General features: G+C 39.0%; 1 long non-coding RNA gene across 3 annotated transcripts in view; it reads left to right on the forward strand.

The window, feature by feature from the left end:
• Nucleotides 1–10,208, forward strand: part of LOC128100601 (uncharacterized) — a 91,542-nt gene extending 81,334 nt beyond the window's left edge. For 2 of the 3 annotated variants that reach the window (XR_008214977.1, XR_008214911.1), the window contains exons 7-8: nucleotides 9,186–9,387; nucleotides 10,078–10,206. This is a non-coding gene — a long non-coding RNA (uncharacterized LOC128100601). Of the gene's footprint in view, nucleotides 1–9,185; nucleotides 9,388–10,077 lie in introns of all 3 variants that reach the window. The other variant, XR_008215029.1, reaches the window with a different exon arrangement.
• The last annotated feature ends 7,054 nt before the right edge of the window (nucleotides 10,209–17,262 follow it).

Below are 17,262 nucleotides of genomic sequence, written 5' to 3' on the forward strand. Positions count from 1 at the left end.
TCTATTGAATATCTGCCACATGCCAAGACACCAGGTTTGAAACACTGTTCAGCCACTTACTAGCACTATTGAATTCACCTATCATAAAATTTGTCTATCATATATCATGGAGAGGTTTTACCCTTTTCACAAATTTTTGAGTGCATTATACCAATGTTACCTATAGATACAGTATTGTCTTGTGTAGCTGGAGAGTTTCTCTCCAGCTCCTGCCAAGCCCTGGCAGTCTCGCAGCCCACTTATAAAATAAACACACAGACGCTTATATTATTTAAACTGTTTGGCCTAATAGCTCAAGCTTCTTGCTATCTAGTTCCTATATCTCAAATTAACCCATATCTATTAGTCTATAAGTTGCCACGTGGCTCGTAGCTTACTGGTACCTTACATCTCGCTTTTCATGGTGGTGGTTGGCAGCATCTCCCTGCCTCAGCCTTCCACTTCCCAGAATTCTCTCTCTTTGTCCTGCCTATACTTTGTGGTGGTATTTTGTTCCCCAAAATATTGTGTACCCTAATAAACTTATCTGAGGTCAGAGAACAGAAAAGCCACTAGATACTTAGGATAGGCAGTGGTAGCACATGCCTTTAATCCTAGCATTCCAGAGGCAGAGATCCATGTGTTCAAGGATACAGCCAAGCATGGTGACTTACGCCTTTAATCCCAGAAAGCAAGCCTTTAATCCCAGGAAGTGGTGGTAGAAAACAGAAAGGTATATAAGGTGTGGGGACCAGAAACTAGAAGCTTTTAGCTGGTTAAGCTTCAGGCTTTCCAGCAGCAGTTCAGCTGAGAGTCATTGGGATGAGGACACAGAGGCTTCCAGTTTGAGGAAACAAGACCAGCTGAGAGGAATTTGCACTTAGCATTGTATTGTTGGGAGCTCCTTTCAGGTTGTTTTGAGCATATGGAAATTAACTGGCTAAACTGTAATGGAGAAAAATAAAAATGCCCGAGGCCAAGGGAAGATGCTTCAGTCCTTCGAGGCTGAACCCCCCTGCAGCCATGAAAGGCTAGATTCATTCTTAAGATGCCTCTGAATCTTCATTCCATGGATCTGCGTGAACCCATACACCCGTGTTGTGACCACACAGCTATACAAAGTAATCTCCATGTCCTCTAGAAATTAGTAAAATGCATAAAGAAAAAGAACAAGCCGGGCGGTGGTGGTGCACGCCTTTAATCCCAGCACTCGGGAGGCAGAGGCAGGTGGATCTCTGTGAGTTCGAGGCCAGCCTGGGCTACCAAGTGAGTTCCAGGAAAGGCGCAAAGCTACTCAGAGAAACCCTGTCTCGAAAAACCAAAAAAAAATTAAAAAAAAAAAAAGAAAAAGAACAAACAAATAAATCAATAAAAATAGACAGTTTTGAAATGGACCTCCCACAATGGACAAGGTAGTGTTTTCAGTAAGTGGTGTTAGATCATCTCAAATTATAACCAATCTATAAATAAATTCATATTTCTATTTCTCTACATATTATGTCCTCTTCTCCTAAAAAGGATGAGGATTTGAACTCAGAGCCAGGCTGTATGGACAGGGCTCCAGTAACAATACCACACACCAAAAACCCTTCCTAGATTTGCTTTTTTTTTAACAATACAACTTCAAAAAAGTATGTATTATCATTAGAGAGGTATGCAGACGTGTGTGATGTCAGAAGACAATTTTATGTAGTTGGTTCTCTCCTTCCACACTTAAATGGATTCAGAGGATCAAACTTAGGTCTTTAGAGTTGCACAGAAAGTACTTTTACCACTAAGACATCTTGCCAACACATTAGTAAAACATTTACAAGAAAGCATTAAACATCTTTATGACTTTGCTATAGATAAAGATTTTCAGAAAAGACATGAATACCAACCACAAAAGGAAAATAATAAAAGACTATGGTATACTTTTGCACAATTCTTTGCATTGTTATGTACACTTGATAGGAAATGATTATGTAAAAAATCATATTTGTCACCTCCTATAGTTCATGTTGACCTTTTAAAACTTGCTTGTTTAACACATGTCCTTTTTTGTAATATTGAGGCTTGAACCTAGAACATTGTATATGCTATGCAAGTGCTCTACCATTGAGCTACATCCCCAGCTCCCATTTATCAAATTTTCAAATACACTAAAATAGTAACTGTAATCCTTCTATACATAGAAATCTACAGTTATGCATAACTACAGGCATGTACCCTTTGACCCACAGCTCACCATTTCCTTCCTTTTACTGCCCCTTAGTCTCTACACAGCAAAAGAAAGAATGAATAAAATTAAAAATCAGCCTATGGATCAGGAAAAAGATTATAAGCCAAATATATGATAATGGGTAAAATCCAGACTATATAAGCAACTCATGAAATACAGTATCAGAAAACCAAATAACCTGAGTGTAAAACATGTAAAAGATCTGAATTCACATTTTTCCAAAGAAGATTCAAATATGATCAAGAGGTACGTGAAAGGGTTTTTTTTTTTGCTTGTTTGTTTGGTTTTTTGTTTGTTTGTTTGTTTTTTGAGACAGGGTTTCTCTGTGTAGTTTTGGTGCCTGTCCTGGATCTCGCTCTGTAGAACCGGCTAGCCTTGAACTCACAGAGATCTGCCTGGCTCTGCCTCCCAAGTGCTGGGATTAAAGGCGTGCATCGCCACCGCCCAGCCAAAAGGGTATTTTTATGGTGGAAAAAAATATGTATTAAAATTAGCCAGCTGAATTCAGTTTGTATGATCCCAAATTTGTTGGCAACATCCAGAGCATCATAAACAGGAGCCAACTGAATATGTGCCTTCTCCTCTGCATCAGGTCTTATAAGGATATTGACTTTGGCCACCCCAGTGTCATAGAGTTTCTTCACAACCTATTTGATCTGGTGCTTGTTGCCCTTGGCATCCACAATGAATGTGTTGATTCTATCTTCCTCACGGCTGACTCAATAGTCAGGGAGAATTGGATGATGGCATAGTGGTCAAGCTTGTTTCTCTTGGGTGCGATCTTTCAAGGGTATTTGGGCTGCCTTTGGAGCAGCAAGGTCTTGGGCAGCCAGAAGATGGGTGACATGCAGATTGTTTTGTGGCCATGGATACTTTTTGGCACTGCCTTGTTGGCATTCAAGGCTTTCACATTGGCTTCAGCTTGGTGAGGGGCAGAAGCTTTCTTCTTAGCTTTTGGTACCATCTGGGCTAATTGATTATAAAAAGGTATTTAATGTCACTATTTATCTGGGAAGTACAAACCAAAAGTTTATACTTTTGTGAGACACTATCTCACACTTGTTAGGATAGCAGTTATAAAAATGATTAGGAGAGCCGGGCGGTGGTGGCGCACGCCTTTAATCCCAGCACTCGGGAGGCAGAGCCAGGCGGATCTCTGTGAGTTCGAGGCCAGTCTGGGCTACCAAGTGAGTTCCAGGAAAGGCGCAAAGCTATACAGAGAAACCCTGTCTCGAAAAACCAAAAAAAAAAAAAAATGATTAGGAGAAAATAACAAATGTTGGTGAAAGTGTGAAGAAAAGAGAACATTTGTACATGCTGGTAGAATTTGGTACATAATGCAAAATAAAGTAAAACTGGGCATGGTGAACATTCCTGTAATTTCAGCACTTAAGAAATGGAGGCAAACTCAGGCATGGTGGCACACACCTTTAACCCCAACACTTGGGAGACAGAGGCAGGCAGTTCTCTGTGAGTTTGAGGCCAGCCTGGTCTACAGAGCAAGTTCCAGTACAGCCAGGGTTACAGAGAAACCTGTCTCCAAAAAAAAATTTTTTAAAGAAAGAGGAGGAGGAAAGAAGAGGAGGAGGGAAAAGCTGGAGAGATGGCTCATTGGTAAGAGCACATACTGCTTTTCCAGAGGACCAGAGTTTGATTCCCAGAAACCACATTGGAGTGATTCACAACCAACTGTATCTAATCCAGCTCTAAGGGATCTGACTCCTGTAGCCTTCGTGGGCATGTGCACACACATACACATGCTCACACAATAGACACACATAATTAGCAATAATACAAAACTGTTTTTTAAAAGTGGAAGGAAGAAGACTGGGAGTCTGAGGTCAGATGGAGCTGTATAGTGAGATGAGAACCTTGCTTACAAAAAGAAAAAAAGAGGAAAGAAAAGGAAGGCAAAGCAAAAGAAGAAAACAAACAAATCCAAGGAATATGGAATAAGTTAAAAACTAGAAATACCTGCCAGGTGGTGGTGGCACACGCCTTTAATCCCAGTACTCTGGAGGCAGAGGCAGGTGGATCTCTGTGAGTTTGAAGCCAGCCTGGTCTACACAGTGAGTTCCAGGACAGCCAGCGCTACACAGAGAAACTGTCTTGAAAAACCTAAATAAATATAAATATAAATATAAATATAAATATAAATATAAATATAAATATATATATATATATATATATATAATTCCAAAGGAAATGAATCAATATATTGAAGATACTGGTGCTTTCCTGTTTATCTTGGCACTATTTACAATAGCTAAGGTATAGAATCAACCTGAGTATACACTACCAAATGGATAAAGAAAATCTGAGGTGTGTACCAAGTGATATGAAATAGTATTTGTGCCTGCCAAGTCTGTGTCAGGTTTAATTCATTTCTTTTTTGTTGTTGTTGTTTTTGTTTTTTTATTTTTTATTTTTCAAGATAGGGTCTCTCTGTGTAACAGTCCTGGCTGTCCCAGAACTTGTTTTGTAAACTAGGCTGGCCTCAAACTCACAGAGATCTGCCTGCCTCTGCCTCCCAAGTGCATGTGCCACCACTGCCCAGCAGGTTAACTCATTTTATGCATTCACATGGTTATCAGAATCCTCAGGAAAATAACATATTAAAAAATTAATTATGGGGGCTGGAGAGATGGCCCAGTGGTTAAGAGCACTGGCTGCTCCTCCAGAGATTCTGAGTTCAATTCCCAGCAACCACATGGTGGCTTACAACCATCTGTAATGGGATCTGATTCCCTCTTCTGGTGTGCTTCAGGTCATTCACATACATAAAATAAATATTAATAAAATAATACAAAAATTAATTATGAACAAGTCCAGCAAGGAGCCTATTTCTTACTGTATTTGTCTAATCAGGAGGGAGAAACCACACATTATTTTGAATGAAGAAAATTTAACATAAGGATTTTTAGATATAGTGAGATTGCTGTAACAAAATATTAGCTAATAAAGAACCCTAAACAATAAAGAAATAGTAGACACAAGGCATAGTCAATTTCTCTAGGGCCATGTGTTAGTCAATTATCTATTAATGGACTAATATACTTCCCTAGGAGTAACATAAAGGAAAGAAGCATATTTATATGAAAGTTTTAGGGACTGAAAGTCCAAGATCAGGCTACCCCATAGATTCAACTTTTGGTGAGGGTTTCTTCGGCTCAGTTGCCACATGGCAGATGGCATCAAGGTAGGAAAATATTTGTGAGGGAGCTATCACATGGTAAATAGGAAGTGGTAAACTGGGAGAAACCAAGAAGTGATCATTCTTGCTCTTTTATAATAATCGTCTTGTGAGGACCATCCAGGGTTCCATGAGAACTACTTTAATGCCTTTCAGATAGGTCCCCCAAGTGATCTGGTCACCTCCCACTAGGCTCCAGTTCTTTAAGGCCTACCACTTTGTAGCCTGGTGTAATGGTGCATACTTATTGTCTTAGTTGGAGTTTCTATTGCTGTGAAGAGACATCATGACCATGCAGCTCTTATAAAGGAAAACATTTAATTGGGGCTGGCTTACAATTTCAGAGGTTTAGTCCATTATCATCATGGCAAGACATGGGAGTGTGCAACAGACATGGTACTGGAGAAGGAGCTGAGAGTTCTACATCTTGATTTATAGGCAGCAGAAGGAGTCTGTGTCCCATTGGCCAGACTTGAGCTTATAAGACCTCAAAGCCCACCTCCACAGTGACACACTTCCTTCAACAAGGCCACCCCTATTCCACAAGGCCACACCTCTTAATAATGCCATTCTCTATAGGCAAAGCATTCAAATATGAGTCTGTGGGGGCCATACCTATTCAAACCACCACACCTATAATCTCAGTACTGAGTAGTCTAAGGCAAAGGAATCATAAATGTGAGATGAGCTATATATATCAAGAGCCTCTCTCAAAAAAAATTAATGGTCTGTAACCTCAATACCATCATGCTGAGGACCAAGCTCAAAAAATACAATCCGTTGGAGGATACCCTTAAACCACAGCATGCTGTGACAGGGTACCCAGGGAAAAGCCTCTATTTCCTGGGGTGAAATCTAAACCTTGTTGGGCAGAGCCATGGCTCATGAGTAGCAAAAGAATTTCTGTGGTGCTATACTATCAGAACTTGCTGGAAATCTGCCCTCAGGTTCCAGAGAAAGCTCTTTATGGAGCAGTATTACACTAGAATTATTTTATTACAAATCATCTGAGAGGCACATCATAGTAAAGTGTTAGTTAGGTAGTGCTGGCTGCAGCATGATACAGAAGCTTGCTACTAGAAAAAATACTAGCACCATACATACCAACTAGGTAACTGGGAAGTCATATGAGCTGCAGTAGCTGGATACTGGAGAAGTCACCCATGTTTGTAAAAGCTGAGCTTAACAGAGGAGCCACCTACATCACAAGACTACACTGCCAGGGATGCTATGGAAGCCAGGCAGTAGGAGACTGTAGGATCTGAATGCTAGACAAGGTGTCCAGATTAGAAGATCCTGCTGAGTGAGTCACCCAAGAGCAAGGAATGACTGCAGTGTCTCCCACTGACAAAGCTTTAACACTGTGCCTACTGGCAAAGATTAAAAATATAATGTATTGAATTTAGTAAAATGTAGGTATGTATTTTATTCTCTTTCAGAAGGATTTTTAAGGAATGTATTTAGAATTAAAGGAGTATATATATTTGGAAAAGGAAGAAAACTGCCTGAAATAGTTCTTTCTGTTGCAACATTCAACTGTGCCAAATCATATGCCAGTACGAGAGGTACAATGTCTGCTTTATAAATTTATACCCAATATTACCTACTTAGAAATATGCGGGTTGGGGATTTAGCTCAGTGGTAGAGCGCTTGCCTAGCAAGCACAAGGCCCTAGGTTTGATCCTCAGCTCAAAAAAATATGCTGAATATTGAGGATAAAACATTTGAATATGTACATAGGAGCTAACAACAAAGTAAATATAGATATATACCCTCTATTGTATGGGAATTATGAGATGAATAGGTCCAGTTCATAAGTTAACCCTTGTTCTAGTAGGTCATTAAGGAACCATGTTTCAAGTTATTGTTCTGCCATTTCCTAGAGCATTGTTGTAGGCTGTACCATTAGTGTTGGGTCACTGTGCAGTCCAATGGGAACCAATAAAAGGGAAGAGTAGAGATTTGCCTACTATATGAAGGTCTGTGTGGTGATTTAAAAGAAAATGGCCCCCAAAGGGAGTAGCAATATTAGGAAGTTTGGCTTTGTTGGAGTAAGTGTGGTCTTATTGGAGGAAGTGTGTCACTGAGGAGACAGACTTTGAGGGTTCATATATGCTCAAGCCATGCCCAGTGAGACAGTCTACTTCCTGTTGCCTGCATATCAACATGTAGCAGCTCCTCTCCACCATCATGTCTGCCTGCATACCACCATGCTCCCCACTATAATGGGGAGCTACTAAACCTCTGGAAATGTAAGCCACCCCAATTAAATATTTTTCCTTTATAAGAGTTGCCATGGTCATGGTGTTTCTTCATAGCAGTAGAAACCTTAACTAAGACCGTCTGCCTGGAATAAATAGTATGTGCCACTCTGTTCATACTCCATGATTGGAAAAAAAAAGTGGTTGGGCAGTGGTGGCGCACACCTTTAATCCCAGCACTTGGGAGGCAGAGGCAGGTGGATCTCTGTGAGTTTGAGGCCAGCCTGATCTACAGAGCGAATTCCAGGACAGGCTCCAAAGCTACACAGAGAAACTCTGTCTTGAAAAAAGAAAAAAAAAAGTGAAACTCTTAAGTGTAGACCCAACTACATTCTGTTAGCATGAAAGAAGAGGAGAAAAATATCTTGACACAAGGTTTTCGGATTCTGCCTTGCCTGCCTTTCCCTCTCTCCCCTTATTAGCATCTTGATCTTCAGCATATTATATAACTAGTCTGCCCCAGTTTTCTCATCTATAAACTACAATTGATATTGACCTCCACTTCATAGGGCCCTCACTTAGCACAGTGTCTATTGTATCATATGTGAAATTAAATAATTTGCATATATTAAATGTCCCATAAAAATTGTGTTATATTGTTGGCATTATTACTATTAATACTATTATTACCATATTGTCTCTTCTATTTCTCTGTGCTCATCATATCTGACTACATGGACTCCTGTCCTAATTATTCTTTGTCATTTTTACTTTTTAGTTGAGGATATTAGGGAAACAACAGAATTTTTGGAGACATTTAATTCAGTGGAATTAAATAGTGGTGAAAGATTTTATCAGTCTACAGGAAAAGATTCATTGTGTTCCATTATAGAAGAAATGTATCAAGATAATGACCAGCTAGAAAAGATACCAGAAAAATTGGTTTAATTCTTTAAGTCATCATGTTAAGGAACTGATTAAGGACAGAGGCTGTGAATGTCAAAATACTGAGAAAAAAAAAAAGAATGCATGAAACTACCAAGCTTGTCCCCTCAGCTAAAAGGTTCCATAATTGTGACAAATTTGCAAAAAGTTTGGAGCATACATTAAACTTATATAATCCTAATGGAAGAAACCAACAAACACTTGATTATTACTAAAACTCTTATGCAGGTTTATAATGAAAAAGAGAAAGTGGGCCAGAAAAAAAGTACAAAGTTTGTAGAGAAAAGCAGCACTAGGAAGCTTAAGGTTACAGCCAAGGCTTGTACCGAAAGAGAGGCTGAAACTGTTGAGAAGATTAGTCCTCCTGGTCTTCAGTGGAACAATGGAAAGGGTGTCCTCGACGAAAGACCCTACCCACCTAAACTCCAGCTTGTGAAAGGAGAAAACCTTAAAGGTTTGCTCCTAGAAAGTAGTTGCTTCAACATACAAAAACTACTGCTAATGTGGTCAAAGAGGAGGAGGGTCCATCCCAAGCTGGCAGCTGAACTAGGCAGTGCTGTCTATGTGGTACTTTGTACTATGTGGCTTTCGAGACCTAAAAAATGCAAGAGTGAATGAGTCATGCTTTCTTCCTCTACTGTTTCAGAGTTACTGGGGCCAAGCAACAGGTGGCAAGGAGTCTCTGTGTGGCCCTGAGAGGGCAGGAGGCCTTTTGAAACCATGTGTGAAGCTGTGAACCTAAAGCCTGCATTGCAGTGGAGAGCTCAAGATGCTGAAGATGCCAGAACCAGGAGACATCTGCCAAGGACAGCTGTGTACAAGGAGTGGAACCAGCACAAGAGTGAGATGTAAATTGCAGGCAGCAAAGCTGGAGAGAGCTAGGTTATCTAACCCTTTGCACCTGAAGTTCCAGACATTAAACATGGAGCTACAGGAGTTGGTGTTTGCCCTATTGGGTTTTAGTCTTGCTTTGGTCAAGTATCTCCACAATCTGGCCCCCATTCCTCCTTTAAAGAACAGGACTATAGAAGGACACAAGGTTACTTTGGCGAGTGACAACAATGTCTACTATATTGGCTAAGATGATGTCTCACAAATGTATCTATGTAAAACAAAAAAAAGAACAGGACTATGTAGTCTGCCATTTTATGTTGGAAATATATACTTGCTTTTTATTTTACAGGGAGGTACAGTTAAGAGCTTGCCTTGAGTCTCAGAAGAAACTTTGCTTTTAAATAATGATTGCACTGTAAAAGACTAGAGAGACTTTTATAGTAGGACTAAGTGCATTTTGCATTATGATATGGCCATGAGACTATAGGGACAAGGAAGTGGAATGTGGTGGTTTAAATGAGAAATGCTCCCCATGGACTCAGGTATTTGAATAATTGGTCCCCAATTGATGGTGCTGTTTGAGGGGATGTTATGAAATCTTTATATGGTGTGACCTTGGTGGAGGATGTATGTCCCTGGGGGCAGGCTTTGAGAACTTAAAGCTTCACCTAACATCCGGTTCACTCTCTGCTTTGTGTTTGCAGATGAAAATGTGATCTCTCAGCTTCCTGCTCTGGCCAATTGCTGACATGCCTTTCTCACCAGTATGGATGATCCCTCTAGAACCATAAGCTCAAATAAACTCTTCCTTCTATAAGCTTCTCCTGGTCACTGTATTTTATATGCCAACAAAAACTGACTAGCACACCTGGAAACCACAGTAAAGTCCACATCAGCTATGCCATAGTTGGAAAGAGGAGTGCTTGGTGCTGCAACCACTGTACAGGGGAAGTATGTTTAAAAGACCATGGCTTGAGCAAGAAGGCAAGCAATGCCAAGTACTCTTCAGTCAATTTGAAATACAAGTTTCAACCTCCCCACAGCTGAGATGCAGTTATGTGCACAGGGAGACCCTTTAATTTTTTTAAGTACCAGGGGTGGGACAGAGGGCTTCATGTGTGCTAGTTGGGAACTCTACCATAGAATTGCTTTTTAAAGAACTGATATATATATATATATATATATATATATATATATATATATATATATATATATAAAATCAGTTTATGTATCATATATATAAACACATATGTATACTTTCTCTTATACTTTCTCTTAGACATTTTCACAATATTCATAAGAGAAAAGGCATTCTAACATACAGTTGTGTTTTGGCATCTGAATATACCTGTAGTACTGGGAATGGAAGCCAGTAACTTACACTTGCTAGGCAAGTACCCTACCACTAAATTACACCTCCAGCACTGAAATATTTTGATGAAATTATCATATATAGAGAGGGCATATATCATTAAGCATACAGCTCAACATATTCTTGTAAACTGAACATACTTAGATCTATAAACAGAATATAAACAGTATCCCAGAATACCCTCCCTACACTGTACCCTTCCAGGAACTACACATATCCTAAAGATAAACACTCTCCTGACTTTAACAGAATAGACTTATTTTGACTGGTTTAAATTTTTTTTTAGATTTATTTCATTTTTATGTGTATGAGTGTTTTGATTACATGTATTTCTGTGTACCATGTGCATGCCTGGTGCCCACTGAGGCCAGAAGAGGGCATTGAGTCCCTTGGAACTGGAGTTACGGAAAGTTGTGGGCCACCCTGTGGGTGCTGGGAATTGAACCCAGGTCCTCACCAAGAACAAGTGCTCTTAACGGATGAGCTATCTATCCAGGCCCCATTTTGCCTGTTTTTGTGTGTTATATAAATTGAATCAAATGATAGATTCTTTGATGTCTTTTATAATTCGTATTTTGAAAGTGAAATTCATTCATGTTGTCACGTGTTTATAGACAACCCATTCTCATCATTATATATACTAGTGCATGAATAGATATTTATCCATTCTACTGTTGATAGACACTTAGGCTGTTTGCAGCTTGGAACAGTGAACATACATGAGAGCTTCTGTTTGCACTTAGGAGTTGGACTATCAAGTTATAGTGTATCCCTGTGTTCAGCTCTACACAATCAGTTTTACAAAGTAACTGTGCTAATACGTGCGTCTACTAACACAGTGAATTCTAGGTATACTTAATATTCTCTTTAAAATAAAAAAGAAATATTTTGTGGGGAGGAAGGAACAGGATGGCTTTGCCATCTTGTGGCTGGCCTAGAAATTGTTATGCAGCCATGGATGCCTTTGAACTTCTGAACCTCCTGCTTCTGCCTGTCAAGTGTTGGGGTTACAGGCATGTACCAGCGTGCCCAGTTTATGTAGTGCTTGGAATTAAAACTAGAACTTTGTGTGTACTAGACAAGCACACTACCAACTGAGCTGTAGCCCTAGCCAGCCATGATCTTTCTTACTATAGTTATTAATAGTGTGTGCATAGTGGTATCTCAGTACAATTTTGGTTTTTGTTTTCTTTTTTGTTTGTTTTTTGGTTTTGTTTGTTTGTTTGTTTGTTTGTTTTTCGAGACAGAGTTTCTCTGTGTAGCTTTGGAGCCTGTCCTGGAACTCATTTTGTAGACCAGGCTGGCCTCGAACTCACAGAGATCCGCCTGGCTCTGCCTCCTGAGTGCTGGGATTAAAGGTGTGTGCCACCACTGCCCGGCAGTTTTAATTTTCTTTCTTTCTCTCTCTCTTTCTTTCTTCCTTTTTTTTTCAAAGATTTATTTCTTTATTATGTACACAGTGTTCTGTCTGCACACCAGAAGAGGGCACCAGATCTCATTATAGATGGTTGTGAGCCACCATGTAGTTGCTGGGAATTGAACTCAGGACCTCTGGAAGAGCAGCCAGTGCTCTTAACCACTGTGCCATCTCTCCAGCCCAGTTTTTATTTTCTTATTCTTCAAATAATTACAGCATCTAGAATTGGCACATCAGTTATATTTGAATCTCAAGACCCATGCATGTTACTCACAGAATTATACTGTCTTTACATCCCCCACCATAAGTGTAGAAGGCTTTCACTTTCCACATCTGTGTTAGCTAGTTTTGGGGGGGGTTGTTTTTGTTGGTTTGGGGTTTTTTGTTGTTTGTTTGGTTTTTGTCAACTCAACACAAGTTAGACTCGTCTGAGAAGAAGAAACCATAACTGAGTAAATGCCACCATCAGATTGTCCTGTACGAAAGCAAGTGGGGCATTTTCTTGATTGATAATTAGTGTGGAAAGGCACAGCCCAATGTAGATGATATCACACCTGGCAAGTGATCTTGGGTAGTATAAGAAAGCAGGCTGAACAAGCCATTGGGAGCAAGCCATTAAGCAGAGTTCCTCCATGGCCTCTACTTCAATTCTTGTTCCCAGGTTCCTGGTTTGCGTTCTTGCCTTGGCTTCCTCTGATGATGTACTGTAGTCTGTAAGTCAAATAAATTCTTTCCTCCTCATGTTGCTTTTGGTCATGGTATTTTACCACAGCAATAGAAAGCAAACTAACAACCATCCCAATGCTTGATTTTATTAGTCTTTTTTTTTTCTTGAATGACTAGGGATGAAACCCAGGGCCTCATGCATGCTATGTGTTTCACCACTTAACTACAGCTCTAGCTAATATCAGTCTTTAATTGTAGCTATTGTAGTACATAGAGTGATACTATAATGTTGATTTACATTATCCTAATGATTGTGTTGGTCTCTTCTGAACTTCTTTGACAAACCATTGTTCAGATCTTTTATCTGTTATTATTTTGTTTCTTCTTTTCTCGTTGCACACCAAAGTTTCTTTACATACTTTTTGTTCATTGGTGATTTTGTTGTTGTTGTTGTTTTTGAGATAGGATTTCCTAGTGTTTCTCTGGCTGTCCTGGAACTCACTGTGTAGACCAGGCTGGCCTCAAACTCAGAGATCGGCGTGACTCTGCCCCTAGAGTGCTGGATTAAAGGTGTGCACTACCAGGCCTGGATCTTTATACACTTTCAAAGTAAGTCCATTATCCAACCTATTGTCCTGCTTCTTTTCACTACTCTTCTTTCTTTCGTTTTTCTTTTTCGTTTTTTTTGTTTTTTTTGTTTTTTTTTTTTTTGAGGCAGGGCCTGACTCTGTAGCCATGGTTATCCTGAAACTCTCTACGTAGATCAAGAGAGCCTCAAACTCACAGAGATCTGCCTCCCAAATCCTGAGATTAAAGGGCTGCACCACCACACCCAGCCTTTTACTAATCTTTCTATTTGTTCTTTTATGGGCTGCATTTCAGTGGTTTGTATAAGAAATCTTTATCCAACAAAGATCACAATGATTTCTCTTTTTTCAAACTTTAAAAAAAAATTACTAATTTTTTCACACAATGTATTTTGATCATATTCTTTATTCTTCCCCAACTCCTTCCAGATATCTTCTAACTCCTAACCCAACCAACTTCATGTACTTTCTCTTTTAAAAAGCAAATAATAATGATAATAAACAAAAACATCAAAAAACAATAAAACACACAAAAAATGAAAATCAAAACAGATAATCTGAATTTAAAAAGAAAACAAAATCAATAAGACAAAAAAATACACTCCAAAAAGAACTAAAAGTACATAATAAAACATAGGGTCCATTTTGTGTTGGACAACTACTCAAAGACTTACCCAACACTGTTTGGGTGACCAAGAACCTGAGACTAGATAGCCAAGGGACCTAGGGTAAAACCAAATACTATTGGTCTAAAAAAAGAAAAAAAGTAGTGATGAAATGACTCCTAATGACATTCTGCTATACTAACAGATAAGTACCTGGTTCAGCCATCATCAGAGAGGTTTCCTCCTTCTGCGGATGGGAACAAACATAGAGATGCACAGCCAGACATTACACAGAAAGTGAGGGACCTTGGAACACTCAGGCCTAATTGGGATGTGTCCATCAAATCTCTCCACTCAGGGTTCAGGGAACCCCATGGAAAAGGAGGCAGAAAGATCTCTGATTCTTGGTGGGTGGGTTTGACAAAGACACCCATTTAGTGCTGAGTGCTCCAAAAACTCCCACTCTCTGCACAATTGCCCAGTTGTGGATCTCTTGGTTAAATACTACCTACTGCAAGAAAAAGCCTCCCTGAAAAGGGTTGAATGATGCTCAGATCCATGGGTATAGAAATATACCAGTAGAGTTATTTTGTTGCTATGTTCCATTAACAGAACAGTAGAATTTCCCCTAGGTTCATAATCTATCTATTCTCAGGTTCTTGGCCACTTGAAGGTGTCAAGTATGAGTTCCCTCTCACAGAGTAGGCCTTAAATCCAATTAAAAAGTGGGTGATATAATATTTGTGCCACTATTGAAACAGAATATCTTGTAGGCAGGATTCCATTGTAGGCCACAGGATTTTCTTCTGTCTTCTCTTTTGGAATTTTAAAGTTTTAGGTTTTCTATCTAGGCCTATGAACCATTTTGAGTTAATATTTTAATATGATATAAAGTATGTTTGTGGTTTGTTTCTAAAATATTTATTTAAAATTAAATTATTTCTCACATTTTGACTTTTGTCAAAAATCACTTGTTCTAAGTTAGACATGGTATTACAAGCCCATAATCTTAACCCTATAGAAACTGAAGTAGGAGAAACATGACATTTGGGATATTGACAATGAGTTTTAAAGAGCAGGGTAGTCTGTTTATAGACTTGTACTGGTTGTGCTAAATTTTCATTAGAGCTCTAATCTAATGTTAGAATTCTACCAAATCTTGATACTAAATGTCTTTAGGCAGCAGTTTTTAGTGCAGGATTGGACCTACACTTCAAGTTCCAGTGGATAACACTTTCCATGTTATGATAGCATCTCAGATTATCTTTAGAATTTTGAGTCCTTTGTAATAACTTCCTCTTTGCATTATGGTCATGAAAATGTCGGAACCAGTTGTAAGAACATCTAGTCCTGAGGGCATCTGCTAGTATCTTTTGAGGTAGGAGGAAGAGGGATGCTGAGGGTCAACGGGGTAGCTGGGTGTGAGTCCCCATCTTCATCTGATCCTCATTGGGATGCTCCAGATGAGCTGTGTGCCCTTAAGGATTATCTGGTTTCTATTTCCTAAATTAGACAGTTACTTTCAGAAGAGATGGGGTGTGTCTGCCAGGGAGTTGACCTAGGTCCTTCTGCTGATGAGAGAAGTTTGTCTGCTTACTGCAGGAATAGGCCTTACTGGTTAACCTTATGTTATTTGTGATGAGGAAATCAGAAGCCAAAGACTTCACATTTTCTCTCCTGGCATCTGCCCAGTAGTGTTTAGTTCTTTGTTTTGTTTTGTTTTTTTTCCCGACATTTTCTGAAAAAGAACAAGTTTTAGACTCAGTTTGTCAGACTTTAAAGAACACACTGCCAAATTTTGGCCAAAGTATTAGTCTTTGGGAGAAGTTTTCTATCATTTTGGCACTGAGATATTTATTGTTTATCAGTTACAGAGTTCACTATAAATAGTGTATTTTTATAGATGATAATTATCGGAAGCAATGCCTTCCATAATTATGACAGTTATACTGTCGTTTTCTTTTAATAAAGCAGCATCTGCTAATAAGACCCAACAGATACTGGAAGTTTTGCACTTATGGTCAGCACTTGGGGATTTAGGAGAAAGTCACAAGCCAGTAGGTTATAAGACAAGAACTAAAAGAGAATTGGATGTAAGAGGGATTTCTAATCCAGTCAGACTTTTAACTGTCCAGAAAAAAAAGATAGTTCTCCTAGGTGCAGTGGGTTGTGGCCAAGTTAAAGATAACTGCCATTTAAAGGCTGTGGTAGTACTTACATATGCAAATTTTTACAGCTCAGTTTATTCAAGATGTAACTCAAACTCAATTTTGCAAAATTTCCAGTACCTTTGTCATAAACTTAACTCACATTATCGGGAGCAGTGTCTTCCATAATGTATAAAGAACAAGGTAGTTTTTGCCTACCACAGTGTCTATATCGGAGACAGTGATCTCCATATGTTACACTAAGGGTGCACATAATTATCGGGAACAGTGTTTCCCATAATTTTCTTCATGCAATGACATCTTCAAAGCTTGAAGATCGTTAGTATCTAACATGAATTTCCAACTTCTTGTAACTCCTTAGTTTTAGTTGCAGAAACATTTGTCATTGAGCATTTGGTGGGTAAATTCAACTGCTGTACAACAAAATCATTATTTCCAAGATCCCTTCCCCCCCCCCAATTTAATGTGGGTGTTTTGTTATCTTTGGTTTCTCAAGGTTTTCTGTTTATGGAATAGAAGTATACATTTGTAATGTATGCTGGTGATAAATGAATTGAACTATCTCTCTTTATTTGCATGTTATTTCCTAAATGTAGTTCAAGCAGGTTTGAATCAATTTTTGGCTTAATGTAAGGGAATTTTGGAAGGTAGGGAGTAGGAAATAAAGGGTGTTGGGAAACAAACAAACAAACAAAAAAGTCGCTTGTCCAGAGATAGAATTTCTAGAATGGTGGAATTAGGACCTCATCAAATCCTTTCCTCCTAAGACTAAAAAAACTATATAAACATTTGTTCAAAACAAGCATTTTAGAACACTGGAAATTCACCAAAGGCACAACTAATTGGAAAGTGTTTATTGATAGGAAAACTAAAAAGCATTAGTAAGAATTGACACTTAAACTTGAAACTGCCTTCCATTCTCTGTTCAATGGCATGAAAGCTGTTAGCTTCCCATGACCATGACAACAGCATCAGGAAGAAAGCTTTATTTTGGCTCATGGTTTCCAACCATGGTTGTTTGCCCTGTGTTTAGACCTGTGGTGAAGCAGTACACTACTGTGACATGAATATATG

Source organism: Peromyscus californicus, unplaced genomic scaffold (genome assembly GCF_007827085.1).
Source record: "Peromyscus californicus insignis strain IS unplaced genomic scaffold, ASM782708v3 Scaffold_10__1_contigs__length_136768540, whole genome shotgun sequence".
Lineage (NCBI taxonomy): Eukaryota > Metazoa > Chordata > Mammalia > Rodentia > Cricetidae > Peromyscus > Peromyscus californicus.